Source organism: Sus scrofa, chromosome 8 (genome assembly GCF_000003025.6).
Source record: "Sus scrofa isolate TJ Tabasco breed Duroc chromosome 8, Sscrofa11.1, whole genome shotgun sequence".
NCBI lineage: Eukaryota > Metazoa > Chordata > Mammalia > Artiodactyla > Suidae > Sus > Sus scrofa.
The window spans coordinates 120,923,396-120,941,297 of record NC_010450.4 but is presented as its reverse complement, the minus strand read 5'-3'; the positions used below and the strand labels follow the sequence as shown (position 1 = coordinate 120,941,297).

General features: G+C 39.2%; 1 protein-coding gene across 3 annotated transcripts in view; it reads left to right on the top strand.

The window, feature by feature from the left end:
- C8H4orf17 (chromosome 8 C4orf17 homolog) overlaps positions 1 to 17,902 on the top strand; it is a 348,243-nt gene that overhangs the window by 325,401 nt on the left and 4,940 nt on the right. The gene's annotated exons all lie outside the window — the stretch shown is intronic.

The following is a 17,902-nucleotide window of genomic DNA, read 5'->3' as shown; positions in this document are numbered from 1 at the left end:
ATTTCCAAGAAAGAAAGAAAACCTCCACATAACTGGGTAAAACAAACAGAAAAAGAAAGAGAGAAAAGGAATCGGGATAGGACCAGCACTCCTGAGAGGGAACTGTGAAAGAGGAAAGGAATCTGCCCCGGGAGGCTGCTTAACTGATGGGGAGATCAGCCAGGACAGAGAGGGAGCCTCAAAGCCTTGGAGGAAAGTGCAGCTGGTCTGAGGGGAGCAAAGCAGAGACAGAGGCGCACAGAACATTGGTACCACTGCCCCATGCACCACAGCCTGAGGCACTTGGAGGGCATGGGGGCTGGGTGCTGAGACTCTAGCTTTGAAGGTCATTTCCAGGGAGAGGAATAGGGTTGGCTGTGTAGAAACCACTTGAGGAGGCCAGGGATTAGGCGACACGGGGAGCACACAGTACAGAGGCCTGGGTCCACCAAGAAAGCAAGGCACCATTGTTGGGAAGTGGGAGAGGATGGTGGTTGATGCCACCATAGGAACTTTGTGCACATGTGGGCTCTCAGGTGGAGGAGCAAATATTCTGCAGGCTATGGGGTGAGTGCAAACCACTGCAGCTATCTTGGACTCCAGAGGTGGGCAGAGCCCACCAACACTAGGGGTCCCATGAATAGGCACTGTCTAAGGCATCAGTAACCTCAGGGGTTGCCACTGTATAGGGCTTTGCAACCAAGTGCTGCACACAGCCCCTACCTCCCCGGGAACATATACACCCTGCTGCTGGAGCTGTCCCCACCTCCCTGAGGGTCACTGCCACTGCTGAGAGCCCAGCAACCAGAAATAACCTACGGCCCCTACCTCCCTATGGGTCCCCAAAACTGCCAAGGGCCCAGCAACCAGGTGCCACCTGCAGGCCCCACACACTGCATCCACCTCCCTGGAAGCACATGCAAACCGTACACCTTCACATACCCTATGCAAGGGGATAATGGCCTGCACACACTGAAGAGAGAGACAGAGAGCATCCAAACCAAAAGCAGCCCTCGCACCAAAAAAAACAGTAAGGCTATACAAGCCACCTAGGGATACTCCCGCATATAATTAGCCTTTAAGAGTCCATTTGATAATTGTTCTCCCTAAACTCACAGAGTAAGAAAAATATAGGCAAACTAAAGAAGCACAGGAACCATCCCTAGTTAAAACAAGAGGATTCCTCTGAAGGAGCAAACAATGAAACAGAGCCCTGGGGTCTAACAGACATCAAGTTCAAAAAGGAGGTAATGAAAAATACTGAAGAAATTAAGAATGGATATCAACCATAATGCACATTACATTAGAAAGAAACCAGACACTATAAGGAAGAGCCAAGAAAAAAACAGAAAATTCATCTCCAGAGACAAAAGCTGAGTTAAAGGCACTGAACAACATAATAAATAATGAATGCAGAAGAACGAATAAATGATTAGAAGGAAGGAGAATGAAAATCACCCAATCAGAAAGCCAAATGAAAAAACTGAAAGCAATATAATAGATTTAGGGGTAATATACAGATGCCAATCTATGCATAATAAGGATTCCAGAGGGAGAAAAAAAAGGGATTGAAAATATATTTGAAGATCGGAGTTCTCATCGTGGCGCAGCAGAAATGAATCTAACTAGGAAACATGAAGTTGCAGGTTCAATCCCTGGGCTTCGCTCAATGGGCTAAGGATCTGGTGTTGCAATGAGCTATGGTGTAGGTTGCAGATGCAGCTTGGATCTCGAGTTGCTGTGGCTGTAGCACAGGCTGGCAGCTGCAGCTCTAATTTGACCCTTAGCCTGGGAACATCCACCTGCTGCTAGTTCCCCCAAAAAATAAAAAAATAAAATAATATATACATTTGAAGAAATAAGAAATTCTGGCTAAAAAATTTATTTATTTGTCTTTTTGCTATTTCTTTGGGCTGCTCCTGCAGCATATGGAGGTTCCCAGGCCAGGGGTTGAATCGGAGCTGTAGCCCCCGGCCTATGCCAGAGCCACAGCAACGCAGGATCTGAGCTGCACCTGCAACCTACACTACAGCTCACGGCAACGCCGGATCGTTAACCCACTGAGCAAGGGCAGGGACCGAACCCGCAACCTCATGGTTCCTAGTCGGATTCGTTAACCACTGTGCCACGACGGGAACTCCAGGCTAAAAAATTTAAAGAAGGAACTAGATAACCAGATACAGGAAGCATAGAGGGCCCCAAACATGCTGAACCCAAACTGAACTACAATAAGACATAATACAATAAAAATGGCAAAAGTTGAAGATAAGGAGAGAATTCTAAAGGCAGCAAGAGGAAAAGAGTTAACTATAAGGGAACCCCCATAAGGCTGTCAGCTGATTTCCCTACAAAATGGCTACAATCCACAAGAGAGTGGCAAGATATATTCAAAGTTCTAAAAGGGAAAAATGCACAACCCAGAATACTCTACCCAGGAAGATTATCATTTAAAATAGGAGAAATAGGAGTTCCCGTCGTGGCGCAGTGGTTAACGAATCCGACTAGGAACCATGAGGTTGCGGGTTCGATCCCTGCCCTTGCCCAGTGGCTTAACGATCCAGCGTTGCCGTGAGCTGTGGTGTAGGTTGCAGACGCAGCTCGGATCCCGCGTTGCTGTGGCTCTGGCGTAGGCCAGTGGCTCCAGCTCCAATTAGACCCCTAGCCTGGGAACCTCCATATGCCGCTGGAGCGGCCCAAGAAATAGCAACAACAACAACAAAAAAAAGACAAAAAACAAAAAACAAAACAAAAAAAAATAAATAAATAAAAAATAAATAAAATAGGAGAAATAAAGAATTCAGCAAACAAAAACTAATAAAAGAATACAGCAATACTAAACCTATCCTAAATGAAATACTGAAAGCTCTCCTCTAAATAGGAAAGAAGTAAGAAGATATAGGATGGAGGAAATCATAATTGGAAAGTTAATAACCTAAATATGCCAGTATAGAGATGAAAAAAAATTTTTTTGAAAGCGATGATAAACACAAGGGACAGCCAAAGAATCAACATGAAGATGTTAAAAAGGATATGAGAATCATAAAATGTGGGGAAGGAGAGTAAGAAAATCTAGACTATTTAATATATTTGAGCCTATTTGACTATCAGTATAAAGTAAGCAGATACAGGAAGGGGTTACCATACCTTAAAAACAGGACAACCACAAATCAAAACCAAACAATACATGCACAAAAACTAAAAAAGGGACAGGAGCATAAAACAAAAGGAAACCATCCAACAAAGAGAAAAAAAGGAACAAAGAAGAAATATAGAATCAATTGAAAACAAGGTTTAAAATGCCAATAAACACATATTTATCAATAATTACCTTAAATGGCAATGGACTATGCTCCAACCAAAAGACATAGAGTGGCAGACTGGATAAAAAAAAACTAAGAGCTGGAATTCCTGTCATGGGTTAGAGGTTAACGAACCCAACTAGGATCCATGAGGATGTCGCTTCGATCCCTGACCTTGCTCAGTGGGTTAAGGATCTGGCATCACCAGGAGCTGTGGTGTAGGTTGCAGACACAGCTGGGATCCTGTGCTGCTGTGGCTGTGGCCAGCAGCTATAGCTCCAATTCAACCCCTAGCCTGGGAACTTCCATATATCTCAGCTGTGGCCCTAAAAAGCAAACAAAACAAAACGGAACAAAGCCTCTAATATGCTACCTACAAGAGATTCACATTAAGGCAAAGGACACATAAAAACTCAAAGTGAGAGGAAGGAAACAAATATTTCATGCGAATGGAAATGAAAGGAAAGCAGGAGTATCAATACTCCTATCAGACAAAACAGACTTTTAAACAAAGGCCATCAAGAAAGACAAAGAAGGATACTATTTAATGATGAAAGGATCAATTCAAGAAGAGGATACTACACTCATCAATATATATACACCCCTAGTATAGAAGAACCCAAATACACACACCAAATACTAATAAACAGAAAAACTGATATTGATGGGAGTGCAATAATAGTAGTAGACTTTAACAATCCACTCACATCAATGGGCAGATCTTCTAGACAGAAAATCAATAGGGCAAGAGAGGACCTAAATGACACAATAGAAGAGTCAGACTTAATATTTTCAGGACATTACATCCAAAAAAACCCCAGAATATACATTTTTTTTCAAGTGTACAGAGAACACTGTCAATGATTAAGCACATATTGGGGCACAAAAGTAATTCTGACAAATGTAACATTACAGAAATTATTTCAAGCATCTTCTCTGACCACAATGTCATGAAACTAGAAATCAACCACAGGAAAAGACATAGGAAAAAACTGCTTCATGGATACTAAACTACATGCTATGAAAAATCAAATGGATCAACAAGTAAATCAAAAAGGAAATTACAGAATTCATGTTGTAGCTCAGCAGGTTATGAATCCAGCTAGTATCCATGAGGATGTAGGTTCAATCCCTGGCCTCGCTCAGTTGGTTAAGGATCTGCCACTGCCACAAGCTGCAGCATAGTTTGCAAAGGCAGCTTGGATCTGGTGTTGCTATGGCTGTGGCAAAGGCTAGAAGCTACAGCTCCAATTCGACTCCTAGCCCAGGAACTTCCTGAAGCCAAAGGTGCAGCCCTGAAAGGACAAAAAAAGAAAGAAAAAATCTTGAGACAAATGACAATGAAAACACAACCATTCAAAATTTATGTGATGCTGCAAAAGCAGTTCTTAGAAGGAAGTTCATAGTGATACAGGCCTTTTTCAAAAAAGAAGAAAAGTCTCTAATTAATAATCTAACCTAGCACCTTAAAGAATTAGAAAAAGAAGAACAAACAAAAACTAAAGTCAGCAGAAGGAAGGAAATCATAAAGATCAGAGAGGAACTAAAATAGAGATTCAAAAAACAATAGGAAAAAAAATCATTAAAACCAAGAGCTGGTTCTTTGGAAGGGTAAACAAAATTGACAAACCTCTGGACATAAGAAAAAAAGAGAACTCAAACAAACAAGAAATGAGGAGTTCCTGTCGTGATGCAGTGGTAAACAGATCTGACTAGGAACCATGAGGTTATGGGTTCGATCCCTGGTCTCACTCAGTGGGTTAAGGATCTGGTGTTGCTGTGGCTGTAGCCAGCAACTGTAGCTCTGATTCAACCCCTAGCCTGGGAATCTCCATATGCCACGGGTGAGGCCCTAAAAAGCAAAAAAAAAAAAAAAAAAAAAAAGAAATGAAAAGAGAGAAATCTGAACAGACACTTCAAAAATACAAACAACTGTAAGAGGATGCCACAGACAATTAATTATATACCAACATATTTGACAATCTAGAAGAAATGGACAAATGGACAACTTTCTAGAAACAAACAGCCCACTGAAACTAAATAAAAGAGAAACAGGTAATTTGAACATACTGATCACTAGATGTGAAACTGAATATGCAATAAAAATACTCCCTACAAACAATAGTTCAGGAACAGATGGCTTCACAAATGAATTCTACCAAACATACAAAGAATTTATCCCAATTTTTCTTGACTCTTTCAAAAGACTGAAGAAGGAACACTCCCAAAGACATTCTATGAAGCCACCATCACCCTAGTGACAAAACCAGATAAATAATACCAAAAAAGAAAATTATAGGCCAATATCTTTGATGAATATCGATGCAAATATTCTCAAAAAATTTTAACAAAGCGCATCCAATAACACATTAAAAAGATCATATACCATGACCAAGTGGGGTTCATCCTAAATTCACAAGGATGGCTCAACATACACAAATCAATAAAATTTCATACTGCACATTAACAAAAGAAAAGTCAAAAACTACATGATCATCTCAATAGATGCAGAAAAAGCATCTGACAAAATTCACCATCCCTTTCATGATAAAATCACTGACAAAAGTGAGTATAGAGAGAACGTATCTTAAAAGAATAAAAGCCATTTATGACAAATCTACTGGCCAATATTCAATGGAGAAAAGCTGAAAGCCTTCCCACTAAAATCTGGAACAAGACAAGGATGCCCACTCTTACCACTTTTATCTAACATAGTATTAGAACTTCTAGACAGAGTAATCAGACAAACAAAATTTTAAAAAGGTATCCAAATTGGAAGAGAAGAGGTAAAATTGTCACTATATGCAGATGACATGATATATAGAAAACCCTAAGGACTCAACACAGAAACTACTTGAACTGATCAATGAATTCAGCAAAGTAGCAGCATACAAAATTAACATTCAGAAATGGGCTGTATTTCTATATACTAATAATGAAATATTAGAAAAGCAATAAAAAAAATACCCCAAATTTAAATACCTAGGAATAAACCTGACCAAGGAAGTCAAAGATACATACACTGAAAATTATAAAACATTAAGCAAGGAAATTAAAGAGGATGCAAAGAAATGGAAAGAGATCCCATATTCCTGGAATGGAGGAATTAATATTGTTAAAGTGGCCACACTACCCAAAACAATCTACAAATTACTGATGACATTTTTCACAGACAAATAAAAATAATCCAAACATTTATATGGAACCATAAATGACCCAATATTGCCAAAACAACCTGGGGAGGGGGGCAGGGAGGAGACATAACTCTCCCAGATTTTAGATGTCACAAAGCTACAGTAATCAAGATGGTGTGCTACTGGTACAAAAAGAGAGGGGTCAATGGAACAGAATAGAGAGCCCAGAAATAAACCCAGACACCTAAGGTCAATTAATATTTGACAAAGGAGGCAAGAATATAAAATGAGAAAAAGACAGTCTCTTCAGCAAGAGGTACTGGGAAAACTGAACTGCTGCATATAAATCAATGAAACTAGAACACATTCATACCATGCATAAAAATAAACTCAAAATGGCTTAAAAACTTACACATAGGATAAGACACCATACAACTAGAAGAGAACATAGGCAAAAAAAATTTCTGACATCAAATGTACAAATGTTTTCTTATGTCAGTCTCCCAAGGACATAGAAATAAAAACAAAAACAAACAAATGGAACATAATAAAACTTACAGGCTTTTGCAAAGCAAAGGAAAGCATAAACAAAAACCAGAGACAACCTATAGAATGGGAGAAAACATTTGCACACGAAGCAACCAACAAGGGCTTAGTCTCCATAATATATAAACAACTCATGTAACTCAACAATAAAAATACAAACAACTGAATTCAAAAGTGGGCAGAAGACCAAAATAGTTCTCCAAAGATATACAGATAGCCAACAGGCACATGAAAAAATGCTCAATAGCACTACTTACTGGAGGAACACAAATCAAAACTACAGTGAGGTACCACCTCACACAGGTCAGAAGGGCCATCATTGGTAACAAATACTAATGCTGGAGAGGGTGTGGAGTAAGGGAACTCTCCTACACTGTTGGTGGGAATGTAAAATGGTACAACCACTAAGGAAAATCCATATGGAGTTTCTTCGGAAAACCAAATATAGAACTACCATGTGATCCAGCACTCCCACCCTTGGGCATATACCTGGAGTAAACTGTAATTTAAAAAGATACATGCACCCGTATTTTCATTGCAGAACTACCCACAATAGCCAGGACATGGGAAACAACCTAAATGTTTATCAACAGATGAAAGGATTAAGATGTGTTATCAGAGTTCCCATTGTGGCTCAGTGTGCTGACATGATGTTTTCGAGGATGAGGGTTCAATCCCTGACCTTGCTCAGTGGGTTAAGGATCTGGACTTGCCACAAGCTGCAGCATAGGACACAGATGTGGCTTGGATCAGTGTTGCTGTTGCTGTGACATAGGCCAGCAGCTGCAGCTTTGATTCAACCCCTAGCCTGGGAACTTCCATATGCCGTAGGCATGGCCATAAAACAGGGAAAAAGCAAAAAAAAAAAAAAAAAAAAAAAAGTGTGGTATATATATTTATAATGGAATACTACTCAGGCATAAAAAAGAATGAAATAGGGAGTTCCCATCGTGGTGCAGTGGTTAACGAATCCGACTAGGAACCATGAGGTTGCGGGTTCGGTCCCTGCCTTTGCTCAGTGGGTTAACGATCCGGCGTTGCCGTGAGCTGTGGTGTAGGTTGCAGATGCGGCTCGGATCCCACGTTGCTGTGGCTCTGGCGTAGGCCGGTGGCTACAGCTCCGATTCAACCCCTAGCCTGGGAACCTCCATATGCCGCAGGAGCGGCCCAAGAAATAGCAACAATAACAACAACAACAACAAAACAACAACAAAAAAGACAAAAGACAAAAAAAAAAAAAAAAAAAAAAAAGAAAGAGAAAGACAAGTACCATATGGTATCATTTATATGTGGAATCTAAAATATGGCACAAATGAAACTATCTACAAAATAGAAACAGACTCACAGAGAGAAAAGACTTATGGTTGCCAAGGTAGGGGAAGGAATAGGATGGACTGGGAGTTTGGGGTTAGTAGATACAAACTGTTACATTTAGAATGGATAAGCAATGAAGTTCTACTGTATAGCACAGGGAACTATATCCAATCTCTTGGGATAGACTATGACAGAAGATAATACAAGAAAAGGAATGGCTATATAAGTATGACTGGGCCACTTTGCTATCCAGCAGAAATTGGCACAACATTGTAAATAGATTATACTTAAATTAAAAATATGTTTTTAATCTAAAATACACTACAATTTTCTATCTAGGCAAGTAACTTTGAATGGATTGTGATATCAAGAAATGTTTGTGCAAGGGTGTCAATGAAAGAGTATGCAGTTTCTGTGGCTATGAAGAAGGCCACCAGGGCTTGACTGCAGGAGCTGCACAGGATTGGGGGAAATAGAGACTTCACTCAAAGGGCATACACAAAATACCACATTCACCAGAACCAAGGGCAAAAGCGGTAATTTAATAGGAGCCTGGGTCAGGCTTACCTGCTGGTCTTTGAGACTCTCCTGGGGAGGTGAGTGGGTAGCTGTAGCCCACCCTGGGGACAGAGACACTGGTTGAAAATATATTGAGGAGTATTCACCTGTGTGAGCTCTCCTGGAGGATGACATTTTGGCACTAAGATGTGGCCTCACCCAACAGGCTGCAGGCTCCAGTGATGGGATGCCTCGGATCAAAGAAGAGACTGAGTGGGGACATAGCCCCGCTCAAGAGCAGACAGGCTACCTAAAGACTTCCTGCGCCTAGAGCTGCCTGCAGACATGCTCCTAGGCACAACTTTCTCCACCAGAGGACCAAGACCCAGCTATCCCTACCATGGGTCAAGCAACAGCCCCTCCCTCCAGGAAGTCTGCACAAGCCTCCAGATCAGCCTTACACACCATGGGGCAGAAGCAAAACACCAACAGTCACCAGAGTTCCCCATTGTGGCTCAGTGGGTTAAGAACGTGACATAGTTTCCATAAGGATATGGGTTTGATACCTGGCCTCACTCAGTGGGTTAAGGATCTGGCATTGCCACAAACTGTGGCATAGGTTGCCAATGTGGCTCAGATCCAGTTGCCATGGTTGTGGTGTAGGCCTGCAGCTGCAGCTCTGATTCAACCCCTAGCCCAGGAACTTCCATATGCCACAGGTGCAGCCCTAAAAAGGAAAAAAGACCCACAAAACAAAAAACTCAGAGTTCCACAGCCTGTAGACCAAGTCCACAAACCCCAGGCCAGACAATATCCTGGGACCAGGTAGCTCCTGGTCCTTGGGTTATGAGAGGGGAGTACACTGCTGGGTAACAGAGGTCGTCACTTACAGAGGGCCACTTCTCCAAGTTCAAGAAACATAATTAACACACCACATGTATAAGAATACAAAATAGTAACCTCAACAAAATGAGGGAGCAGAAGAATACTTTTCAGATGAAGGGACAAGATAAAACCCCAGAATAAAACTAAGTGACATGAGATAGGCAATCTGCCCAAGGAGCGTTCAGAGTAATAACATAAAGATGATAAAAGAACTTGGGAGGAGAATGGATACACATTAGAAATTAGAAGTTTTTTTAACAAAGAATTAGAAAATACAAAGAACAACCAAACAGAATTAAAGAATATAATAATTGAAATAAAAAAAAAAACACTAGAGGAATCAGTAATAGAATAATGAGGCAAAAAAACAGATCAGTGAGCTTGGAAGACAGGGTAGTGGAAATCATGACTGCTGAACAGAAAAAAGAGTGAAAAGAAATGAGGATAGTTTGAGAGATCTCTGGGACAACATGAAGTGCACTAATATTCACATTACACGGGTCCCAGAGGAGGAGAGAGAAAAGGCCTGAGAAGATATCTGAAGAGATAATAGCTGAAAACTTCCCTAACCTGGGAAAGTACAAATGCAGGCTATTTAAAATGCATTTGCAGTTAACAGGTCAGCAACATATAACAAGCACCTATAATTACAGACTCCTAAACAAAAACCTCATGGTGACCACAAGCCAAAAATCTATAATAGATATACATACCAAAGAGAAAAAGGAATCCACACATAACACTAAAAATGATCATAAATCACAAGAGAACAAAAGAAATGGAGGAAAAAGACCTATAAAGACAAATCCAAAACAATGAACAAAATAACAATAGGAACATACAATTTGGTAATTACCTTAAATGTAAATAATGTCCCAACAGACAGACCCAACAGATATAAGAAAAACAGACCAATATATTTACTGCCTACAAGACATTCACTTCAGATACAGAGACATGTAGAGACAAAGTGAGGGATGGAAAAGGGTATTCCACACAAATGTCAATTCTATAAAAGCCAGAGTAGTAATACTTATATCAGAGAAAACAGAGTTTAAAATACTGTTGTAAGAGACAAAGGAGGACTCTACATAATGATCAAAGAATCAGTCCTTGAAGATATAACAATTGTAAATATATATGCATTCAACATAGGAGATGTCAAAATATAAGGAAATTATTAACAGACATAAAGGGATAAATTGACAATAATAGAATAATTGTAGGTAACTTTAACATCACACTTACAGCAATGGACAGATCATCCAGACAGAAAATCAATAAGGAAACACAAGCCTTAAACAATGGATCATTGAAGAAATCAAAGAGGAAATAAAAAAATACCTAGACACAAATGAAAATGAAAACACGATGACTCCAAACCTACAGGATGCAGCAAAAGAAGTTCTAAGAGGGAAGTTTACTGTAATAAAAGCTTAACTCAGGAAACAAGAAAAATTCCAAATAAATAACCTAACATTACACCTAAAGCAACCAGAGAAAGAAGAACACACAAAAATCCAAAGTTGGTGGAGGAAAGAAATCATAAAGGTCAGATCAGAAATACAGAAAAATAAATAAATAAATGAAGATCAACAAAACTAAACAATGGTTCTTTGAAAAGATAAAGAAAACTGATAAACCTTTAGCCAGACTCATCAAGAAAAAAAAGGAGAGTTCAGATCAGTAAAACTGGAAATAAAACAGGAGAAGTTACAACTGACACCACAGAAATACAAAGGATCATAAGAAATTACTACAAGCAACTCTATGGCAATAAAATCGACAACCTAGAAGAAATGGAAAAATTCTTAGAAAGGTAAAAGTTCCCAAGACTGAACCAGGAAGAAAGAGAAAATATGAACAGACCAATTATAAGTACTGAAATTGAATCAGAAATTTAAAAACTGGGCGTTCCTGTCATGGCTCAGCGGTAACGAACCCAACTAGGATCCAGGAGGATGTGGGTTCAATCCCTCACCTCACTCAGTGGGTTGCCATGAGCTATTGTGTGGCTTGCAGACTCAGCTTGGATCTTGTGTTGCTGCAGCTGTAGCATAGGCTGGCAACTATAGCTCCAATTCAACCTCTAGCCTGGGAACTTCCATATGTCACAGGTGCGGCCCTAAAAAGAAAAAAAAGAAAAAAAAAAAAAAAAAGAAATTTATCAACTCCCAGCAAACAAAAGTCCAGGACCAGATAGCTTCATGGGTGAATTCTACCAAACATTTAGAGAATTAATACCTATCCTTCTGAAACTATTTCAAAATATTGTAGAAGAAGGAACACTTCTCATTTTTTTTGAGGCCACCATTACCCTGATACCAAAACTAGACAAAGATATCACATTCTAAAAGAAAATTATAGGCCAATATCATTGACGAACATAGAAAAAACCTCAATAAAATACTCGCAAACCTAATCCAACAATACATCTAAAGGATCACACACCAGAGTTCCCATCCTGGCTCAGTGGAAACGAATCCAATTAGGAACCATGAGGTTGCAGGTTCGATCCCTGGCCTCACTCAGTGAGTTAAGGATCCAGCATTGCTGTGAGCTGTGGTGTAGGTCACAAGACACGGCTCGGATCTGGTGTTGCTGTGGCTCTGGCATAGCCCAGCAGCTGTAGCTCTGATTTGGCCCCTAGCCTGGGAACCTCCAATATGCTGTGAGTGCAGCCCTAGAAAGCAAAAAAAGAAAAAAAAAAATAGATCGCACAGCATAATCAAGTGGCATTTATCCCAGGGATGCAAGGATTTTTCAACATCTGCAAATCATTGAATGTGATACACCATATTAACAAACTGAAGAATAAAAACCATATGAAAATCTCAACAGATGCAGAAAAGGCTTTTGATAAAATTCAACATTCTTTCAGGATAAAAAATCTCTAGAAAGGGCACAGAGAGAACATATCTCAACACAATAAAGGCCATATATGACAAACCCACAGCTAACATCATACTCAATGGTGAAAAGGTAAAAAGCATTTTGTCTAAGATCGGGAACAAGACAAGGATGCCCAATCTCACCACTTCTATTAAACATAATTTTGGAAGTCCTAGCCACAAGAATCAGAGAAGAAAGAAACAGAAAGGAATTCAAATTTGAAAAGAAGAAGTGAAACTGTCCCTATTTTTAGACAACATTATACTAAACATAAAAAATTCTAAAGGTCTCCCTACCAACTCCTCCACAGAAAATTACTAGAGCTCATTAACAAATTCGGTGAGGTTGCTGAATACAAAATAACACACAGTAATCTGTTGCATTTCTATACATTAACAAAAGGTCTGAAAGAAAAACTAAGGAAACAATCCTATTTACCATCATATCAAAAAGTACAAAATACGTGGGAATAAACCTACTTAAGGATAGTCAAATACCTGTACTCTGGGAGTTCCTGTTATGGCCCTGTGGGTTAAGAACCCGACAGTGTCCATGAATATGCAGGCTTGATCCCTGGCCTCGCTCAGTAGATAAAGGATCTGGCATTCCTACAAGCTGTGACCTGATGTGGCTTGGATCTGGTGTTGCCATGGCTATGGGGTAGGACGGCAGCTGCAGCTTGGATTTGACCCCTAGCACAGAAATTTCCATATGCCACAGGTGTGGCTGTAAAAAGAAAATAAAAAAGATCTTTACTCTGAAAACTGTAAGACACTGATGAAAGAAAGTGAATGCAATACAGATGAAAGATATGCTGTGTTCTTGGTTAGAAGAATCAATATTGTTAAAAATAACCATACTACTCAAGGCAATCTGTAGTTTCAGTGCACTCCCTGTCATATTATCAATGACATTTTTCACAGAACTGGAACAAACAATTTTAAAATTTGTATGGAAACACAAAAGACAACAAATAACACAATCTTAAGAAAGACAAGTGGACCTGGAAGAATCAGGATCCCTGACTTTACCTAAAAAGCTATAGTCATCAAAACAGTATGGTACCGGCACAAAAACAGACATACGGATCAAAGGAACAGGATAGAAAACCCAACGGTCAATTAATCTATGATGAAGGAGGCCAGAACATACAGTAGAGAAACACATCTCATCAGTAAGTGGTTCTAGGAAAACTGGACAGCTACATGTAAAAGATTGAAATTACAGCACTCTCTCATACTATATACAAAAATAAACTCAATGTGGATTAAAGACCTACTACATATAAGACTGGATACCATAAAACTCCTGGAGGAAAACATGCAGAACTTTCTTTGACATAAATAGAAGCAACATTTTTTGGCTCAGTCTTCTAGTGTAATGGAAATAAAAACAAAAATAAACAAATGGGACCTAATTAAAAGTTTTTGCATAGCAAAGGAAAGAAACCATAAACCTAGAGAATGGGAGAAAATATTGCAAAATGATGTGACCAACAAGGGATTAATTTCCAAGATATACAAACAGCTCGTACAGCTTAAAGGAAAAAACAACCCAATCAAAAAACGGGAGAAGATCTAAATAGACATTTCTCCAAAGAAGAGTGACAAGGCTAACAAGCACATGAAAAGGTGCTCATTATCACTAATTATCAGAAAAACATAAATCAAAACTATATGAGGTATGACCTATCAGTCAGAATATCCATCACTAAAAAGTCTACAGATAATAAATGCTGGAATGCATGTGGAGAAAAAGGAACTCTCCAACATTTTGTAGGAATGTAAACTGGTGTAGCCACTATGGACAATAGTATGGACAGTCCTCAAAAAAAATCTAAAAATATAGAGGTACTATATGATCCTGAATCCCACTCATGGGTATATATCTGGAGAAAATCTAATTTGGATTCATGCACCCCAATGTTCATTGCAGCAGTATTTACACTAGTCAAGACATGGAAGCAACCTAAATGTCCACTGACAGACAAGTGGCTTATGAAGATGTGGTATATATTTACAATGGAATATTACTCAGCCATAAAGAATGAAGTAACACCATCCGCAGCAACATGGATGGACCTAGAAATTTTCATACTAAGTGAAGTAAATCAGAGAGAAAGACTATATCATATGATTTCATTTACATGTAAAATCTAAAAAATGTGACAAAGGAACTCATTTACAAATCACATAGACCCACAGACATAGAACATAAACTTATGGTTATTAGAGGGACAGAAGGGGAGAGGGGAAATAAATTAGGAATGTGGGATTAATTTATTTATTCACTAATATATAAAATGCATAAACAACAAGATCCTACTATATAGCACAGGCAACTATAGTCTTTAGTCAATATTTTGTAGTAAACTGCAAGGTGAAAGAATTTGGAAAATATATGTAACTGAATGACTTTGCTGTGCACTTGAAACACAACATTGTACCTAAGTATACTTCAATAATTTTTATACAGTTTCACAATTATTAAAGGAAAATAAAAACAGTATTCTGTGTCTGGAAGCATCTTCCTCCCAAAGATCTCGAATTTATAGAAATAGTCTTTACCGGAGTTCCCGTCGTGGCACAGTGGTTAACGAATCCGACTAGGAACCATGAGGTTGCGGGTTCGGTCCCTGCCTTTGCTCAGTGGGTTAACGATCCGGCGTTGCCGTGAGCTGTGGTGTAGGTTGCAGACGCGGCTCGGATCCCGCATTGCTGTGGCTCTGGCGTAGGCCGGTGGCTACAGCTCCGATTCAACCCCTAGCCTGGGAACCTCCATATGCCACGGGAGCGGCCCAAGAAATAGCAACAACAACAACAACAACAAAAAAAGACAAAAGACAAAAAAAAAAAAAAAAAAAAAAAGAAATAGTCTTTACCACCGACACCAAAAGTCTGCCAAACACATTCATTTATTCTATAAATATTTCATGTCAAATGAAAAAATCCTCAAGTGTAGTAATACAGATGGTTCCTTTGTTCACTGAGTTTATGAGAGGGATTGTACAGATTTAAGAACATACAGGAGTAGATATGGAGCTAAGAGCATCTTCAAGAAGAAAGGAATCCCAAGAATGTTTCAGATATAATTAGAAAATGATGAAAAGTATGGGAGAGATCATTCCTAGCCAAGAGATCTTCATATCTATAAAGGTTAAAAGCTGAGAGCACTGTCTATTCAAGGAATTAAAAGCAATTAATACGGCTGATCCAGACAGTACAGGGAGAATTTTGCACAAGATTGGATTGGAGACTTAAGCAGAGACCAGATTAAAAAAAACAACAGCTTACAAAATACTTTATTAAGTACAAGAATTACATGGTCAGAGTTGTATTTAGAAAAATCACTCTACATATAACATGGAGAATTATATTGCAAGCAAGGCACTCTGTTTCCAAAATGATAGATTAGGTTGAAGACCTAGCCTCCAACTGTAAACAACTATACAAAACTGGGAAAATATATAACGAAACTGTTTTCAGGCTTTGGCACCACATGGATTGATGACCACTGAGAAAAGGGAAACAATTAAGATGATTTCCACATTCAATCCAGATTTCTCCTGGGGCCCATTCCTAATCATGGCACAGAGAAGGGGGGCCCAAACTGAGAGTAAGAGCTTTGCTAGGTAGAGAAAACAGAATTTATAGAGTTTCAGGAGGCTAAGTGGCTGAAGTTTACAAATTAATATACTGAAGAAGGACATGTGGAGAGAATGAGCTCCCGAAAGGTGTGCAAGGTTCCCCAAGTCTTTAGCCCAATACAAGCTTCATGTGCAGTAGAGGAGAGTCTGAGACCTGGCAGAAGAGAGCTAATGGCAGGTAGCCTGTTGCTTAGAGATACTAGAGTTCTGATCTGCTACAGTGGAGGGACCTTGCTGAACACACCAGGAATGCAGTGGTATCCTAGCCCATAGGAGGGGCTAACTCCAGGCCTGCACTCTCAAAACCTAAAATCAAATTCAACAGGTCAAACTCACCCACCAATATGAAGAGAAAGCAGGTTTCCTAGGAAGATATATTCTATTTTCCCTCACTAAAGTGATAATTATATTCTTTCAAAGTTGATTCATGAATGATCTATGAGTTAGAAGAAGCTGGGAGTAAGTGCAATGACCATACTGACGACAACCGTTAGAGGCAGAGTGGCCTAGAGAATACAGGGCTGTTTTTCTGTTTTTGCCATGGCCATTGATTTATTGTGAAATTAGGAGCAAATTTAACTTGTTCTCTTCTAGAATAAGGCATTATTGACGACAAGAATCTTATTAAAACAAAGCTCAATACAGGGCAGTGGATTTTTCTGGCCTTTAAAATTTCTATCTCCAACACTTAGATTGATGACAGGCACACATATTTTTATATTAATGGTATTTTAAGAAAGGATTTCAGGGAGAAAGACTAGGAGAAAGATTAGAGTAGCTCAAGCAAGAATTGATGACGATTTATATTGGGTCAAGGCTGTGGGAATAAAGAGAAAGGTAGAGATTTGAGAAATATTAAGAAGAATTTACTGCACTTGTTTGGCAGTATGCTGTAGAAAAGAACCAGGGGGTCATTCAGGATGAATCCCAGGGTCTGGCTTGGACATACATTCAGTGTATGCTTCTGCTGTCCACTAAGATAGGGGATCCAGGAGAAACAGCAAGTTTGGAGCAAACTTAGGAAAAAAAAAAGAAGGGCTTAGTTTTAGCTATTTTGGGTTCAAAGTACACACAGTATTTCAAAGTGGATACATCTGTTAGGGAGGTGGACATGTAAGACTGAAGTTCAGGAGACAGGTTTGAATTTCAGATATGTTTCAATTCCAACAGCAGAAACAATTTAGGGTAAAATTGGAAACATCATTATATGCATTTAATACTTTGGATTTCAGTGCCTGTTACAGTGCATTTTTATCAGAATTGATTATTTCATATATCTCTATCATCCATACCTCAGGCTTTGGTTCCAGATTTTAAAAAGTGTCAACCTCCTGCTGTATAGCACAGGGAACTATATCTAATCACTTGTGATGGAGCATGATGGAGGATACTGTGAGAAAAATGTGTGTGTGTGTGTGTGTGTATGTGTGTGTGTACATACATACACATATATATATGAATGACTGGGTCCCTTTACTGTACGGCGGAAATTGACAGAAAAACGTAAATCAACTACAATAGGAAAAAAAAACCTAAAAAAAGTGTCAACCAAGGAATCTGATTGCTTTAAGGGATTTATGTTCTTATCCTATTGGGCCAATGACTGTGTTCAGGGAGCTGAGGAACAATAATGAATCCAGCTAGATTCATCCACTAAAGAGAGGAGCAGTACAGAGAGGGCAGTTCTGTGAGTGGAAGAACTCCATGTT